General features: G+C 36.2%; 2 non-coding genes across 2 annotated transcripts; one reads left to right on the top strand and one right to left on the bottom strand.

Moving 5' to 3' along the window:
- The first annotated feature begins 6,491 nt into the window (after positions 1–6,491).
- On the top strand, positions 6,492–6,598 carry LOC128286115 (small nucleolar RNA R71). The gene has a single exon (XR_008276660.1). It is a non-coding gene; the product is annotated as a small nucleolar RNA R71 (small nucleolar RNA).
- Positions 6,599–18,626: 12,028 nt separating this feature from the next.
- On the bottom strand, positions 18,627–18,733 carry LOC128286290 (small nucleolar RNA R71). Its single transcript, XR_008276833.1, has one exon. It is a non-coding gene; the product is annotated as a small nucleolar RNA R71 (small nucleolar RNA).
- Between the last annotated feature and the right edge of the window lie 228 nt (positions 18,734–18,961).

The following is an 18,961-nucleotide window of genomic DNA, read 5'->3' as shown; positions in this document are numbered from 1 at the left end:
GTACTGGACTGAGCTCGGTGAAAATAAGATACACGGGGTTGACTTCATTAGAGAAACTGAACAGAAAGTGAAAGTGATCCGTGAAAGTTTGAAAGCAGCGTCAAATCGTCAGAAATCTTACGCTGACATGAAACGTAAAGATATAGAGTTTCGAATTGGAGATAAAGTTTTCTTGAAAGTCTCACCGTGGAAGAAAATACTCAGATTCGGTCGTAAAGGCAAATACTCAGATCTGATCCTTTTCATGTATCAGTCCATTTGAGATTGAAATTCAACCTGATATGACCTACGAAGAAGAACTGATTCGTATTTTGACTCGTGAGACTAAAGAGTTACGGAATAAAAAAATATTGTTAGTTAAAGTATTATGGCATAAGCATGGAGTTGAGGAAGCAACATGGGAGCCAGAAGATACAATGAAAGAACGTTATCCAAACCTATTCACCGGTGAGATTCACTGGTAACAGCCCGATTTAGACCCTAATCGGAACGATGGTTTCGGGACCATGAATCTGAGTCAGAAAAATATTTAAAAATTATTTTCTATGTTTATTTTGTGTGAATTTATATCTATGAAATTTTTGTGATTTAATTTTGTCGTTTAGGTATCCGATTAAATAAAATGACTTAATCGCGTAAATTGAAAAATGGATAGTTTATTTTGTAAAGGGCTTATTTGTTAATGGCTTTCTAAGTGGGGGTATTTATGGTGAAATTAGCCCATTATATATTTAATGTTTGACGGTAGTGGATGATTTTATAATATATTAACAAAGGTTAAAAAAAAAGGTAAAATAATAATAAGTTAATGTATGTTATTATATTATAAAATAAAATAAAAGTCATATCCATGTTTTTCATTCTTTCTTGCACTGAATTTACACAAAAAGAAAAAGAAAGAATAGAAGACTAGGTTCGGCCATCTTCTAAGCAAAAATCAAGGTTCTTTCTCTGTCGGTTCTTGATAATTTTTACGTTTTTGATATCGTTGCTTCGAGTACTACAAAACCCATGCTTAAATTTTTTATTTTGATGAATATTTTGAGTTGTGCCATTGTTGATAGCTTGTGATTTTTGTGGTTTGATGATGAAAAATGAAAGATATGTTTTAGCTTAACATATTTTGTATTGGAACTTTTGATAATTTTGAGTAATTAGGACTTAATTGCAAAAATAATAATTTGAGGGAATAAAATGTGAAATTAATGAAATATATGGACTTGTATGGTAATGCATAAGATTCGGCTAAACATGGGTGATTGGAAATTTTGTGTATTTTGTGTTTTGTGCAATAGGGACTAAATTGTAAAAATTAGAAATGTTAGGGGTAATATGGTAATTTGCCTATTTATGTTTTTTTGGACTAAATTGAATGAAAATATGTTTGAATGAGCTTAATTTGAATATTTTGTAGATCAAGAACTAAAGAAATCGGATTTGGATCGGGGAAAAACGAAAGTTGTCGACTAGCCGCCCGATTCCGTTTTGTACCATCTGAGGTAAGTTTATAAGCAAATAGACGTGTATATTTGGAAATTTAATGTTATATTTATATGCTGTTATGAAATATTAGAATTTAAATATGTTATGACCGAACATGATTAAATTTGGCTACTACACTTCTGAGTTCGATTCGACCGAGTTACGACGTCCGAAAGCCTCGTATGAACCTTAGGAATAGTTAGGATACATATGTCATGACATAGGATTCCGATATATGTGTGCGAGTAAGACCATGGCATCGATATGTGGTTCCGATATGTGTTTACGAGTAAGACCCTGTCTGGGACAGTGGCATCGATTTGTGGCTACATGTAAGACCACGTCTAGGACGTTGGCATTGTACGGTTTATGTGATTATCCAAGTGTCCTATCCAATTCCGAATGGTTCATCAGGCAAAGGTAAATCGTGATCGAATGTGTAAAATGAGCTAAAAGGAAAGGTATGATTTAGCTTGTTAGCTGTCAATAATAAGGTATGTATGTGACTTGATAGTTGATAAATTATATGTGATGTAAAGTTAAATACATACATGAATTAAATAAGTGTATTCGGCTTTGTACAAATCGTAAGTATATTATGGAATTAATTTTTGGTTATGAACATATAAGTGATCATAAATAATTGGTCTTATAAGAGTTATATGTACATAATATTGAATTAAGGTTTTTGGACTTATATAATTGTGCAGTGGTTGATTAATTATGACATTTTGGCTTTTGAAATTGAGCAGTGGTTTTATTACTTAACTTGTGAATATCCGGCTAAGGTAATAAATATATGTGGTTGGTATATTATTATTGAAGATATAAGTTGAAAGTAAGCTTGTTAATGATATTGAAATTTGGTTAAATTAAATTAATTATATTATCGGCTAGTTTAATTGCTTATGACTTACTAAGTTTTAGTAGCTTACTGTGTGTATATTTGTCTTTATTTTATAGATTTGGAGTCAAGCTACAAGCTCAGGGGCCGTCAGCCAAGTTCATCACACTATCAGCTATTTCGGTACCAGTATAAGTCAAACTTGAATTATGGCATCTATAAGTTGGTTTATGTTTTTGAAAGGTTGGATTTATTTTGGTTGTGTATATAACCCATGCGAAAATGGCTAAATTAATATATTAGTGTTCGGTTATGATAGGTAAAACTTATATTAATCTTGATTATTTAGTTGTGTGCCTTAAATGCATAATATATGTGATGAGCACCATATGTTTTGATAATGGCTTGCGTATTATTTTAAACTAGGTTGTGTAAATTCTTACTCAAATGCTTAATGATCTTGTCTATTGATGTTGGAAATTTGGATGTGTAAGTGACTATTTAAACAGCAGGATTCGGCTATGGAAGTGCATTAGCTCAACGTACGTCTAGTATGTTTATTAATGTGTGATGGTGAACATTAAATACGACATTGTTTCAATGATGGGTGGTTATGTTCTATCTTGGTTAGTTTGATTAATAGGCGGCAAATAATGTATGTAATTCATGATTAATCTAGTTGATTAATTGTTATACAAAATTGATGTTTAAATGTTTGGTACAGCCTTGGCTTTTGGGTAAATGCACATCTTGCATGCATTTATGATGAATAAGTTAAATATAAATGTTTTGTTTTATATTAAGTCTACATCAAGGGAGTAATCATAATATACATTTGACTTGCTTTAATAGTATACACATTCGGTCATATATTCCATTATTAAAGACATTGAATTATTACAAATTTTGAAGTTTATTTATGAATTAGGTTGAGACATGCATACATGATAATTAGACTTGTTATGTTATTTTTGGTTTTCGCATACTGTGTATGTATGTAAAGTTTTTTTTTTTTTTGTGATTATGAGTGCTTATTACCTGCATACATATGATTATAGGAACTTGGTAAATAAGTGTAAGTAGTGAATGGGTATAATGCAATATATAGATTATATTTAATATTGTTGTTTCATGTGGGTAATATAATTATTCACATATACATGAGGTGACATGTTCTAATTTAAAAGTAGTATTAATTTATGAAATAAGTTTTAATTAACCTTTTAGACATATGTTTGTGATTAATTATGCCTATATATGCATGTGTTCATTTGGGATTGTGTTTTAATTCAGTAATGCCTTACGACCCTGTTCCGGCAACGGATATGGGTTAGGGGTGTTACACATGGTCGAGCAGGACATGGCAGTCGTGGAGAACCTTTCCCGAGGGAGTTTTTAGTTCCTATGCGAGGATGAGCTTTGGAGCTCTTTCTGACTGTGATAAAATCAAGAACTTTTTAAGAGGTATACTGAAGCATAATTACTCGTAGTGAAATAGACGAAAAATAAAAATTGTAAAAACTCAGGATAGAATAGTATTAAAAGGAAATAATAAAAAAATAATTTCAAAATATAGAGATAAAAATAAAATAAAAAAATAATAAGTGTTTATAGAGAAATTGGGGCACACGGCCGTGGGATACACCAGTGTTCCCCAATTTTTACCCATGTGATTCGCGAATTTTGAATTTGGGTGTGTCTAATATTTTGCCCACGCCCGTGTTCCTTGGGAGTGTGTGTGCACACAGTCGTGTTGCACGGCTGTGTCTGTCTTTGTTCGCTTCTCCCACGTCGTGTATGTAGGCGCAGGCCCGTGTTAATCTGACAGGTTCGACCACGACTTCTAGACACGGGTGTGATGAATACCCGTGTTATTTTCTCAGGTTCAACCATGGTTTTAAGACACAGGGGTGTCGTACGCTCGTGTTATTTTGGCAGGTTCACCCACGGTCCCTATACACGGCCATGGAGACTTATCGCATCCCGTGTTGGGGAAAATTTTGCACTGTTTTCACACGGCCTAAGGCACGCCCGTGTGCCTAGCCATGTGTGCTTTAGAAAGCCTGCGTTCCATGAGTCGATTAGTATGTTAGATGTTAAAACTAAAATTTAAAGAAATTAATATTGATAGTGCTCAGGTTGCCTCCCGAGTAGCGCTTATTTATAGTCTAAGCTCGACTTACCTCTCTGGTGATTGGTCATGGTGGTTCGAGAAGTTTATACTCCTTATTCCTACTACGAATCCCATCAAAATAAGGTGTTCAGCAGGTATTGTTTACCTTAAAGGTGCCAAATTTGGGATGACTTACCTCGACTGTACCGACTGGGAAAATGCTAAGTACCGTAAGATGAATTTCTTCATTCTATTTAGCAGTGTCAATGTGAGGATCTACGGTATCTAATAAAACTTTATCTCTAACCTTAAGTTGATTTGATGAGGCATTGAGCTCGTTCTGGCGTAGTTTTGGTTTATCGTGCTTTCTCGGTTTAAATTTCAGCCATTCATCTAACTCCTCGATTCGTAACCTTCGTTCTTCATGGGTAGATTCTTCATTGTGGATTGAACATGGCTCATGTGTGTCCTTCGAACTTATTTCCTGCAAAATAGGTTGCACTGTATGATCAGTCTTAGTAGAACAATTTGTACAATCACCTTCAATTTTCGATGTGTTGTTCGGGTTGCAAGCATGAAGGTTGATTGTTTTGACTCCTACACGAAGTGTGACTTCACCTATGCCAACGTCAATAATTGTTCTAGCAGTTGCTAAAAACGGCCTTCCCAAAATTAAAGGAATGTTACTATCCTCTTCTATGTCTAAAATAAGAAAATCAACTGGGAATATAAATTTGTCAATTTTAACTAGTACATCTTCAATGATACCCTTAGGAAATCTTACAGTTTTATCTGCTAATTGAATGTTCATCCTAGTTTGTTTGGGTTTCCCTAGACCTAGTTGCTTAAATAATTTGTAAAGCATAACATTGATACTAGCCCCTAGATCAGCCAATGCATTATTAACATCTAAACTACCAATTAAACAAGGAATCATAAAACTCCCTGGATCTTTAGTTTGTTGGATAGCTTATTCTGAAGAATGTCTGAGCAAACCGTGTTCAGCTCCACATGCGACCTTTCATCTAACTTTCATTTATTTGCTAGAAGCTCCTTTAAAAATTTGACTGTGTTCGGCATCTACGAAAGTGCTTTAGTAAACGGTAGGTTAATATGTAGTTTCTTTAAAAGTTTAAGGAATTTACCAAATTGTTCATCTGAGCGGTATTTCCATGTCGCATTGGGGTATGGCACACGAGGTTTATATTCTGTACTTACCAATTTTTTTCGTTTTGGCCTACCTCATTCTTACATTCGCTTACCACCGGTTCTGACCTTGGTTTTGCCACTAACCCTTCCTCATCTTTAATGGAAATTACGTTGAGTTGCTCCCTTGGGTTAGGTACAGTGTTGTTTGGAAGGCTACCTTGTGGTCATTCAAAAATCAACTTGGCGAGCTGTCCAATTTGAGTTTTGAGCCCCTGGATTGATGCTTGTTGATTTTTGAGTGCCATCTCAGTATTCTAAAAACGAGTCTCTAACACTGAGATGAATTTGGTTAGCATCTCCTCAAGGTTCGACTTTTTCTCCTGCTGGTATGGTGGTTGCTGAAAGCCTGGAGGGGGTGGTGGTTTCTAATTTCCTTGGCCTCCCCATGAAAAATTTGGGTGATTCCTCCAACCTACATTGTAAGTATTGCTATAAGGATTGTTTTGAGATTGAGGATTATTACCCATGTAATTTAACTGCTCGTTCTCCATGTTGTGGCCATAAGATGGGTATTCTAAATTGCTCGATCCACCTCCATTTGCTTCGCACTGCATTACTAGTTGAACCTGTGAAGAACTAAGAAAACCATCAATTTTCTTATTCAAGAGTTCTACCTAATTAGAGAGCATGGTGACTGAATCGACGTTATAAACACCGGCTATTTTCTTTGGCTTTATCCTCATGACTTGCCATTGATAGTTATTCAATGACATCTTCTCTATAAATTCATAGGCATCTTCAGGTGTTTTCTTTTTGATGGTTCCACCAGCAGCTATGTCAATCATTTGTCGAGTCGAAGGATTTAGGCCATTATGAAAAGTTTGAACCTGTAGCCAGAGTGGTAACCCATGGTGAGGGCATCCTTGCAAAAGGTCCTTTTATCTCTCCCATGCATCGTAGAGTGTTTCTAAATCCATCTGCACAAAAGAAGAGATATCATTACGTAATTTAGCCATTTTAGCCAGTAGAAAATATTTTAGTAAAAACTTTTCGATCATTTGTTCCCAAGTAGTGATTGACCCCCGTGGTAATGAATTCAACCACTGTTTAGCTTTGTTTCTCAAAGAAAAAGGGAATAACCGAAGGCGGATGGCGTCATCAGAAACACCATTAATTTTAAATGTATCTCATAGTTCCAAAAAGTTTGCCAAGTGAGCGTTGGGATCTTCATCATGTAAACCATCAAACTGAACAAATTGCTATATCATTCTTGAAACTAACAATTATCACGATGAAGGCAAGTGTACCTATCGAACATTTGTATAGCTTTAGCAAGACCAGATTATCGAACCCAAAGGAACTAAAAGTACTAGTATCAACTTTCTTTTTATTATATAGCCTAAAAAATAAAAGGGTTTTGTTTATCTAACTGATTAATTAAACTAAGAAATCACAGAAAATAAATTTGGGGAAAATACTTTTTGGAAAACTCGATTGATTAAGACAATACCAAAGGAAAAATCCACCTAGACTTCACTTGTTATTTGACTCTGAATCGGACAATTTATTCATTCAACTTGTTCCGTAGAGATCCCTAAGTTATAATATTATCTCTCTCGAGACTAACAACATCTAACGCTATATTGAATAATTGAAATCTCTTTCTAATTAACGCCCTAGGGTTGCATTAACTCAATCTATGGATCCCCTTATTAGGTTTCACCCTAATCCGAAAAAATCTTGTCACCCTATCTCTAGGCGCACAATCAACTCCGCTTAATTATGAAAAATTTACTCTTAGACAGGGTCTATTGCTCCTCTGAATAAGAGCTTAACTTGAATCAATATCCTGAAATATCAAAACAAGAATTAAGGACACATAATTAAGAACAAGTCAAATATTTATCATACAATTCAAATAATAATAACAAGATCCGTCTTAGGTTTCATTCCCCTTAGGTATTTAGAGGTTTTAGTTCATACTAATGAAAGAACACATCTCAAAAGAATAAAAATAACAAAACATAAGAACCCACAAAATTGGCCTTTTCTGAATTGGACTAAACTTGGGCTCAACAAGGACAAGCCCGTGTGACACACCTATGTGCAATTGCTTAAGGCTGTGGTCAAGGCTGTTAAATGGGCCCGGACGTGTGATCTACCCATGTAAATCGTGCTTTGACCTTGCCAAAGGGACACAGCCGTGTGACACGCTCGTGTGAGGAAGTCCAGGCCGTGTTGTTTTCCCATGTGGGTCCATTTTATCCGTTTTTAGCCCGTTTCTCGCTATTTTTATTCTCCTATGCTCACCTAAGTATAAAAAATAAAATTAAAGGATTAGGAGCATTGTATTCACCAATTCTAAGGAGAAACCATCCATAAATGCATTAAGCATGGGGTAAAAATATGTATAAATTACAGTTTATCATTACACCTTAAATCAATGACTTTTCGTTTGCAATTCATAATAGCATCGTGCAAAGTTACCCAGTCCATTCCCAAAATTATATCAAATTCGTCGAAAGGAAAAAGCATCAGATCAGTAGGAAAACAGATATCTCAAATCAATAACAGACAATTCTTGCAAACTTTATCAATCAAGAAACTGTTGCCTAAGGGGTTCGATACTCTAATTACGAATTCAGTAGACTCTACAGGCAAAGTCTTACTGTGCACTAAATTCATACAGATATAAGAATGCATTGATCCAGGGTCTATCAATACAATCACAGAAGTATCATAAAGAGTAAAAATACCAGTAATCATGTCTGGAGATGAGACTTCCTCACGAGCTCAGATAGCATAGGCTCTGGCAGGTGCTCTAGCCTTAGATCTAACAGCAGTATCCTTAGTAGCTCTTTGACCACCACTTGCATTTCCCGTATTTCTGGAAGGTCTACCTCTAGCTGAGGTGTTGCTTGATCTCGGATTTTGTACATTCTCTTACTCAGTAGATTCAGAACCATCTCTTACAAAATGGTCCAGATATCCATATCAGAAACAGGTTCGGTCATTCAATCTACAATTTCCCAGATGTCTTTTACCACAGTGTTTCCATTCAGGTTTCTCAGATCGGACATTCCTAACACTTGCAACAGAAGTAGCAGGAGCTCTAAAATTTGAATGCGATCTAGCTCAATCTTGATTCGAATGACCTACATCAGCCTTTGAACAGCTATGATCATCTCAGAATTTCTTTGACACAGACTGAAATGGTCTATTCGAAGATCTCTTTCTAACATCTCTTTCTAACATCTCTAGCTTCAAAATCAGCTTTTCTTTTCTCTTTACTTAATTCTTTAGCTTTACAAGTTCCCTCAACGAGCACTACCATTTCTTTAATTCCCAAAATCCCAACTAATAGACAGATATCTTCGTTTAGTCCATCTTCAAACCTTTTGCACATTATTGCTTCATTTGATACACATTCTCGAGCATACTGGCTCAATCTCACAAATTCACGTTCGTATTCAGTAACAAACATACGGCCTTATTTAAGCTCGAGAAACTCTTTACGTTTCTGATCAATAAATCTCTAATTAATGTATTTCTTCTGAAATTCAGCTTGGAAAAAATCCCAAGTAACCCATTCACTCGGAACCACAGATATTAAAGTTTTCCACCAATGGTACGTCGTATCTCTCAAAAGTGAAATGGCACATTTTACACTTTCCTTAGGATTCAGAGACATTTCATCAAACACTCGTTTTGTATTCTCTAACCAGAATTCGGCTCTTTCAGCATCATCATTCGTTGTAGCTCAAAACTCTTCTGCCTCATACTTTCTAATCTTATCAACTGGTGGTCTACTTATCTATACCGGATTCACTGGTGGCATAATAGGAATTTGAGGAGAATTAATCAGGGGTGGAGGTTGTTGAGCAGCCGGATTGGTTCTAATATACTGAGTGAACCAATCATTCATCATATGATAGAAGGCTTGTTTAGCCTGATCATCACGGCTACTCGTAACCGGTCGAGAATCAGCTTACACCGTCCCTTGCATGGGAGCAGATGCATTACTTTCAACATCGTCAGCTACAGCTCTATTGGGATCCATTTGCTATCGGGATCACACTATCCCAGTTTTAGATATATGGCATATATAGCTAGAATCACATACGCTATGGTAGTCCTAGAATAGACTAAACCATAGCTCTCATACCAATAAAATGTAACACCCCTATCCCGTAGCTATCGCCGGAATAGGTAAGGGGCATTACCAAACAGACAGAACATTACAGATCAATACAGAATCACAGATATCACATGATATTAATGCATAAGCAAAACAACAATTTATCTCTTATGGAGGTCTCTAAGACCTAAGACATACTTTAGAAGACGTGGGAACTAAACCGAACACATTCATAATTTTCAAAACTTAAAAAAAAATTTCCAATTCTGTTGAAGTCACACGCCCATGCGCCCAGGCCGCGCCAAAACAGAGTATGTATACTGACTTTTACACATGGCATCGTGCCATGGCCGTGTGATACCTAGCTAGCTACTAACTTAAGCCCACAGCCATATGACACGCCCATGTGTCTTAACCGTGTGATCTTAAGAGGTTACTACTTTGCATACACGGCCACAAGGCATGCCCATGTTCCCTGACCGTGTGGCACCATGCAGGCTTGGTTTAAGCCAACTTTCCACCCCTTTTTGTGTCATTTCTACAAGCAATAATAAGCAACATTTATACTAATATTTTCAGCCAATTCCACGCTCAAAACATGCTTCATTATAACTAATCATCATCATTCAATAACCTATTCAAATCCATACCAAAACACAGTAAAAAATCATATTACAATAACATGCCAAAATGCGCATTTCATAACTCACTTATGACACCTCCTAACTCATGCTTAAACTAACCATTTCCTCAATTTGGCATATTTCAAAATCACCATCACATATAAGGCCATATAACCATTACAAGCATACACAACTTGGCATCACAAACCATTTACCAAAATTAAGCACAAACATACCATTTGCTAGCCAACTCTCATGGCATAACATATATTCATATCAAAGCTTAAATACATAGACATTCTAGCCTATACATGCCATACTTAAAAATATTTACACTTTCAAAAGTACCAAAATAATTTCGATAGTATGGTGACAATCCTCGACTATCCCCGAGCCTTCAGTAGCTACAATAACTATAAAACAGATAGAAATCACACAGAGTAAGCTACAAAGAGCTTAGTAAGCCAAATACAATTGGTTTAACTATTAAACCATATAAAGTACAAATCAACAGCAAGAATCCATAGCCATTTCACAGAATAGTTCATGAGCCTAACCATGTTTATTTGCTTGTATACATGTCATGTTTCATTTCCATGATTTCATACATACTTTGCATTCATTATTTCACAGAAACAGAGTCTTTCATATTCAAAAATTTAGTACAATAAAAATGTACCTGTATAAGTTATACATTTCATACATTCATTCCAATATCTCGTACTCTATCATCAGATGGTTCAGAAACGACACAGATACTCATAAAAGGGTACAATGCCGACGTCCTGGACGTGGTCTTACATGTAATTCAGTATCAATGCCTCTGCCCCGACAGGGTCTTACACGAAATCAAATACGATGCCTATGTCCCAGACATGGTCTTACACCTAAATCTCAAATCGAGGCTTGTGTCCTAGACACGGTCTTATGCAATATCTCAGATAAATGTCAATGTTTCTTTAGAACATACAGAGCTTTTCAGATACTAGCATATTATCGGAATTTACTCAAAATTTATTCATCAGGCTCTCAAGCCGTCCAATACAGATTACAGTTTGTATGCATAGAATTTAGTCAATTTAACACGTAATTGTAATTTGACTTACCTCATACAAATTTTGGACAGAAACGAGTCGACTATTTGACTATTTTGGACTTCCCTCGATCTAAGTCTGATTTTCTTTGTTCTTGATCTAATACAATTCAAATTCAACCATTCAATCATTCATTTCATTCAAAATAATCCATGAACACATATTTAGGGCACTTTGCATTTTTCGCCCTTACATTTTCACACTTTGACAATTTAGTCCATTTTTCACAAAATCACATATATGCAAAATTCACCAAGACTAGCTTCCATACAAGCCCAAATAACATATTTATTTCACAATTTAGTCCTTTAAAACCTCATTTTCACAAATTAGCCCAAATAGCTCTATTCCATCAAAAATTCAAGAACAAAGCATGTTAATCTCACATATATCTTTCATAATCCATATAAAAACATTACAAAGCTCATATAATCATCAATGGCACATTTCATAATCTTCAACAAAAATAGAAATTCAGACATGGGTTTTGAAGGACACAAAGCAACGATCACAATAACGTAGAAATTATCAAAAACGAAGCAAAACACATACCCGAATCAAGCTTCCAAAGTGCCGAAATTTCAAAAACTCAAATCCCCTATTTTTTTCTTAAGTTTCAGCTGAACAAGAAGATAATAAGGCCACCTTTTGTTTTGTTTTTATTTATTTAAACTTTAATTTACAAATTACAAAAATAACATTTATTATAAAACATTAAATTCACCTAACACATGTCCAATATTCTCCACTTACTTTATCGATGGTATAATTACCATGCAAGGACCCTTATTAAATAAGCCAAATCAAATAGATACTTTTAACATCTAGCACACAGCTTTCACCTTTTTCGCGATTAGTTCCTTTTCCAATATTCAGTACAGAAACAGACAAATTAAATCACAGAAATTTCAAATATGCAAATTCATTCATCATGGATACAGAAAATAATTTTAAAATATTTTTCTGACTCAGATATGTGGTCCCAGAACCACTATTCCTACTAGGGTCAAAACTGGACTGTTACACCTAGGCTTCTTACAACTTTTTCCAAAACCTCGATGTAAATCTTGGGTCTCTATCCGAAATAATGCACATAGGTACTCCGTGCAATCTCACACTTTCAACAATATACCATCCAGCCAACTTAACAAGTGAGTAGTCGGTACATACCGGTATAAAGTGAGCCAATTTTTTCAATCTATCAACCACAACCCAAACGACATATTTCTTTTTCAGAGTCAGAGGCAAACCTGTCACAAAATCCATCGTGATTTTGTCCCATTTCCACTCGGGAACCATCATTGGCTGAACTAAACCCAAAGGCACGTAATGTTTGGCTTTCACTTGTTGACAGATCAAACACTTTTATACAAACTCAGAAATGGCTCTTTTCATACCCGGCCACCAAAATAATTTCTTCAAATCATTATACATTTTTGTGCTACCAGGATGAACTAACAAACTACCACTGTGTGCCTCATATAAAATCTCCTAAATCAACCCAGTATCTTTCGATACACAAACTCGATCATGGAACATTAAGCAATCATCTGGTCCGATTCAAAAATCTGAGTTACAACCTGATCCACATTGAGCTCGCTTGGCTTACAAATAACTGTCATTCTTCTAAACATTACAAATTTGCTGAATAAATAACGGCTTAGCCCTCAACTCGGCCAAAATCAAATCGTCGTCATACATAACCAAACAAGAACTAGGGGGCTCGTTCGACCTCAAACTTGTACTCATTGCTCTCAAAGCAACCAAGGACTTTCTGCTCAAGGCATCTGCGACTACATTCGCTTTCCCCAAATGATAGTTAATCATTAGGTCATAATCTTTCAAAAATTTGAGTCATCTCCATTGTCACAAATTCAAATCCCTTTGATTCATTAGATACATCAAACTTTTGTGATCAGTAAAGATTTGACATTTCTCACTGTACAAATAATAACGCCAAATCTTTAAAGCAAAAATAATGGCGGCCAATTCCAAATCGTGCGTCTGGTAATTCTTATCGTGCGGTTTCAACTATCTCGAGCCATAAGCTACCACTTTACCTTCTTGCATCAACATACAACCGAGACCAGTTAATGACGCATCAATATAGATCACAAACTCTTTACCCGACTCGGGTTGCACTAACATTGGTGCTTCTATCAATCGCACTTTCAACTTCTCAAAACTTTGCTGACACTTTTCAGTCCAATCGAACTTAACACTCTTTTGCAGCAACTTAGTCATAGGAGAGGCAATCATTGAGAATCCCTCGACAAAGTGTCGATAATATCCGGCTAAACCCAAAAAGCTTCTAACCTCAGTTACATTCTTTGGAGGTTCTCAATCAACAATAGCCGAAACTTTGCTCAGATCAACCCGAATACCATCACCCGTAATTAGATGTCCCAAAAATCCAACTTCATGAAGCCAAAATTCACTTTTACTGAATTTAGCGAACAATTTCTTTTCTCTCAAAATCTATAATGTCGTTCTCAAGTGTTCGGCATGCTCGGGCTTATCTCGAGAATAAATCAATATGTCATCTATGAACACAACCACAAACTTATCCAAATATGGCCAAAAGATTCGGTTCATCAAATCCATAAAAATGGCCGGAGCATTAGTTAAACCGAAAGGCATCACAAGAAATTCATAGTGTCTATACCTTGTTCTGAAAGCAGTATTTGGCACATCTGACTCTTTAACTCTCATCTAATAGTAACCAAATCTCAAATCTATCTTTGAAAACACTGTTGCCCTTTTCAACTAGTCGAACAAATCATCAATTCTCAGCAATAGATACTTACTCTTTATAGTCACCTTGTTGAGCTGCTGGTAGTCAATACAAAGTCTCATAGATCCGTCTTTTTTCTTTACAAACAATACGGAAGCACCCCAAGGAGAGAAACTAGGTCTCACAAGCCCCTTATTTGTTAACTCTTGCAACTGAGCCTTTAATTCTTTCAATTCAGTCGGAGCTATTCTATACGGAGCAAGTGAGATCGATGCAGTCCCAGGCAACAAATCGATGGCAAACTCTACCTCTCTAATCATAGGCAACCTAGGCAATTCTTCTGGAAATACATCCGAGAATTCACAGACTACCGGCACTGATTCAAGCCTCGACTCAGACATCCTGGTATTCAAAACATATGCAAGATAAGCTTTACACCCTTTTCTCATGTATCTTTCAGCAGACATGTGCGAAATCACCATAGGCAATTTATTTGATTCATCTGTTTCAACCCAAAGAATCTCACCATTTTCACATTTCAACTCAAGGGTTTTCTGTCTACAATTTACCTTGGCATCATGTAATGTCAACCAATCCGAACCTAGAATGACATCAAACTTATCAAATGGTAGAATATCATATTAGCCGAAAAACAATAACCTTGAATCATCAAAGGACAATTCTTGCAAACCTTATCTACTAACACATATTTGCCTAAGGGGTTTGACACTTTAATCATAAATTCAGTAAGTTCTATAGCCAAACTCTTACTAGATACTAAATTCTCACAAACATAGGAATGAGTAGATCTAGGATCAATCAATGCAATAACAGTAGTATCATAAAGAGAAAATGTACCAGTAACCATATTGGGATATGACGCCTCCTCACGAGCACGTATGGCATAAGCTCTAGTAGGTGCTCTAGCTTCCGATCTCCCAATTGAATCCTTCATCACACTTTTACTACTAGCTCCACTTCTAGTATTTCTTAGTGGTCTACCTCTATTAGTAGTGCTAGCCTATCTAACATTCAGAAATTTTTCTTCTTCAACCCTTTTTTGACAGCCCTTAATATAATGTTCTCGTAAACCACACTTGAAACAAGCTCGGCTAATCGCCCAACACTAACCTTGATGTTTCTTACCACAATGCTGACACTCAAGTCTATTAGGCCTTGCCTACACTTGCCATTGAAGTACCTTGAGCTTTAGAACCCGAATATGATCTCCCATGACCTCAGTGCGAATATTCAGTTGAAACCATCAATCGAGGATTCATCTTTTTCGAATTCTTTGACTGAGATTGGAACAACTTACTCATTGGCCTCTTTCTTGCATCTCTGGAACAGGGATTCCAAAATCATTCTGACCCTATCCCACAAAAATCCAATTATCAGAGAATATGAAATTCTTTTGCCTTCACCATTTCTTTTATGAGAAAATAAACTCATTAAGATTTAATTTAATATCTTATTCAACCTTTAATTCAATTTCTACCATTTTTGGTGATTTTTCAAAGTCACACAACTGCTGCTGTCCAAAACTATTTTATTACAAATTTTCATTTTTACATAATTTCACTTACTCCATTCTATCTTACCAAAGATTCACTCAACTATCGAGCACATTGCTCACAACTTTTCACATCGATATACCTGCACTTATTCATCACATAGTCATGTACATATGTATTTTCACTTAGTAAATTTCCTGTTGAACTCACCAGAATAGTAATAGATACCTGGTAGCCTGTGCATATACCACCCATGTAACCGAAGCTCTCTTGTACACATATTAGTGTACACTTAGTACTACACATGCGACCTATCAATCTGGTACACGTAGTAGCCTACACTTAGTACTACACACGTGACTTATGCATCTGATACACGTAGTAGGCTGCACTTAGTACTACACGCGTGATCGAAGCTAATGGGTATGTATAGTGGCCTGCACTTAGTACTACACATGCGACCTATCAATCCGGTACACGTAGTAGTCTGCACTTAGTACTACACACGTGACCTAACCATCTGATACACGTAGTAGCCTGCACTCAGTACTACACACGTGATCGAAACTATCGGGTAAGTATAATAGCCTGTACTTAGTACTACACATGGTACCTAACAATCTGGTACACGTAGTAGCCTGCACTTAGTACTACACACGTGACCTAAAACTGTCTTAAACACATAGTAGCCTACACATAGTGCTACACATGTGTTTATCTCTTCTATTCCGAAGGTTCAATCGGGAAATTCTTCACTTTTCAACATTTTACTGACTCGTTCTTGGTCAATTCCAATTTGTAGTTTACATCAATTGATCATTCAATAGGTGATAAATGCCAAATTATACATATCTATACCCCAAATACTTAGCATATTTATGGATGTTTATTACTGCATTTGTGGATTTTGGTACTCTTAATCTGGTTATTTCATGTTTTGTACTCAGGAGAGCACTAAGTGTCGAAAGGAACCAAATGAGCCAAAAAGGGACAAAAACGGACCAAATCGAGAAGATAACACGGCCTAAGCCTTGCCACATGGGCATCTCACACACCCGTGGCCTTCGGGTGTGTCGACCAAGGTTTTCACAATTCACACGACCTGGCCATTGGGCCCACACAGCCGTGTGCAATTCAACGGATCGAACACGGCCTGGTAATCACGACACACGGCCGTGGCACACGGGCGTGTCCTTTTTTTAAAGAGTTGTATTTTACACAAAAAAAAAGGTACTTAGGGAGGAAGAAAGCCAATCCAAAGCCTATATAAACACCTTAAATGTGACCTAAAAGGAGGCCGCTCTTTCTAGAACTTTTCTGGAATAGAGTACCACACACCGGGGATTACTTGAAGAAAGCCAGACGGTCCATTTCAAAAGTCGGAGCTACTCCAAGACTGAAGATCTCTCTCAGAATTCTTTCAGGGGTTTTAGAGTTTTCTTTATGTTTTGTTATTTTCATACTTTTGAGATGTACTCTTATTTTATTATGAACTAAACCCCTTAGATACCTAAGGGGGATAAAACCTATAACGGATCTTGTTATTATTATCTGAATTGTATGATAAATACTTGATTTGTTCTTAATTATGTGCTCTTAATGCTTGAGTTAATATTCCGGGTATTAATTCATGATTTGATGTGCTTATGCAGAGGAGGAATAGACCCTGCCTAAGAGTAGATTTGGCATAATTAAGTGGAGTTGATCGAACGCCTAGAATAGGGTTACGAGATTTTTCCAGATTAGGGTGAAATTTAATAAGGGGATCCATAGATCGAGTTAATGCAACCCTAGAGTGTTAATTAGAGAAAAGTCTCGGTTATTCAATCTAGGGATTAGACGTTATTAGTTTTGAATAGGGATAATAACTTAACTTAGAGATCTCTACAGAACAAGTCAAGTGAATAAATCGTCCGATTCAGAGTCAGATAACAAGTGAAATCTAGGTGGATTCCTCCTTGAGTGTCGTCTTTATCAATTGCTTTTCCTCAAGTCTTTTTCCAAATTTTCTCTTTGCTTTAATTAAATCAGTTAATTAGTTTAAATAATTAGTTTAATAAACAAACACGTTTATTCTTAGGCTATCGTTATTATTAGAACTTTTGGTTCCCTTGGGTACGATATCCCGGTCTTGCCATTACTATACTATTGTTTCATAGGTGCGCTTGCCTTTTCGTCATGATAATAGTTAGTCTAGGTTTGATCTTCATTATAAATATTTATTACTTGTTACGAATCACGCGAGCAAGTTTTTAGCGCCGTTGCCGGGGAACTGAAATATTAGGAGCACTAAATTTTTATTACTTTAGCCATTTATTTTTCTTGCTAATTTAATTTAATTTTATTATTTATTAATTTACTTTTTCTCTCTCTTGGCAGGTTTTTATAGTTTATGACTAGAAGAAACCCGTCAGGACCATTACTTTTTGACGAAGAAATAGATCGCACAGTTCGTAAAAATCAAAGAGAAATAAGACGTAGTTTACGATACATGGAGAACGAGTGAGAAGACGATACTCAAACCCCAACCGAAGAGATGGCCGAAAATCCAGGCGATCAGCTACCTCCTGCAATTGCAGCTAATCAAAATCCTACTCTACGTACTATGTATGATTATACTAAACCTTCTTTAACAGAAACTGAGTCTAGTATAGCTAGACCTGCTATTGCTGCGAATAATTTTGAACTAAAACCTAACAAAATTCAGATGATACATCAGTTTGTTCAGTTTGATGGTTTGCAGGATGAGGATCCCAACACGCACTTGGTGAATTTTACGTTTCTGATGATGCCATTCATCTTCGATTATTTCCCTTTTCACTGAGAAACAAAGCTAAACAGTGGTTGAACTCGTTACCACGAGGGTCTATCACTACTTGGGAACAAATGATGTAGAAGTTTTTACTAAAATATTTTTCGCCGGCTAAAAAAGGCTAAATTGCGTAATGATATCTCTTCTTTTGTGCAAATGGATTTAGAAACACTTTACGATGCATGGGAGAGATATAAGGACTTACTGAGAAGGTACCCTCACCATGGGTTACCGCTTTGGCTGCAAGTTCAAACGTTCTACAATAGTGTGAATCCCTCAACAAGACAAATGATTGACGCAGCTGCTGGCGGAACCATCAACAATAAAACACCGGAAGATGCCTATGGATTCATAGAGGAGATGTCACTGAACAACTATCAGTGGCAAGTTAGGAGGACAAAGCCAACAAAAACAGCATCCATCTATAACATCGATTCAGTCACCATGCTTCAAATCAG

This window comes from Gossypium arboreum, chromosome 12 (assembly GCF_025698485.1).
Source record: "Gossypium arboreum isolate Shixiya-1 chromosome 12, ASM2569848v2, whole genome shotgun sequence".
NCBI classification, from domain to species: domain Eukaryota; kingdom Viridiplantae; phylum Streptophyta; class Magnoliopsida; order Malvales; family Malvaceae; genus Gossypium; species Gossypium arboreum.
Note: the sequence above shows the minus strand (reverse complement) of the source record. Positions and strands in the feature narration are given on the sequence as shown.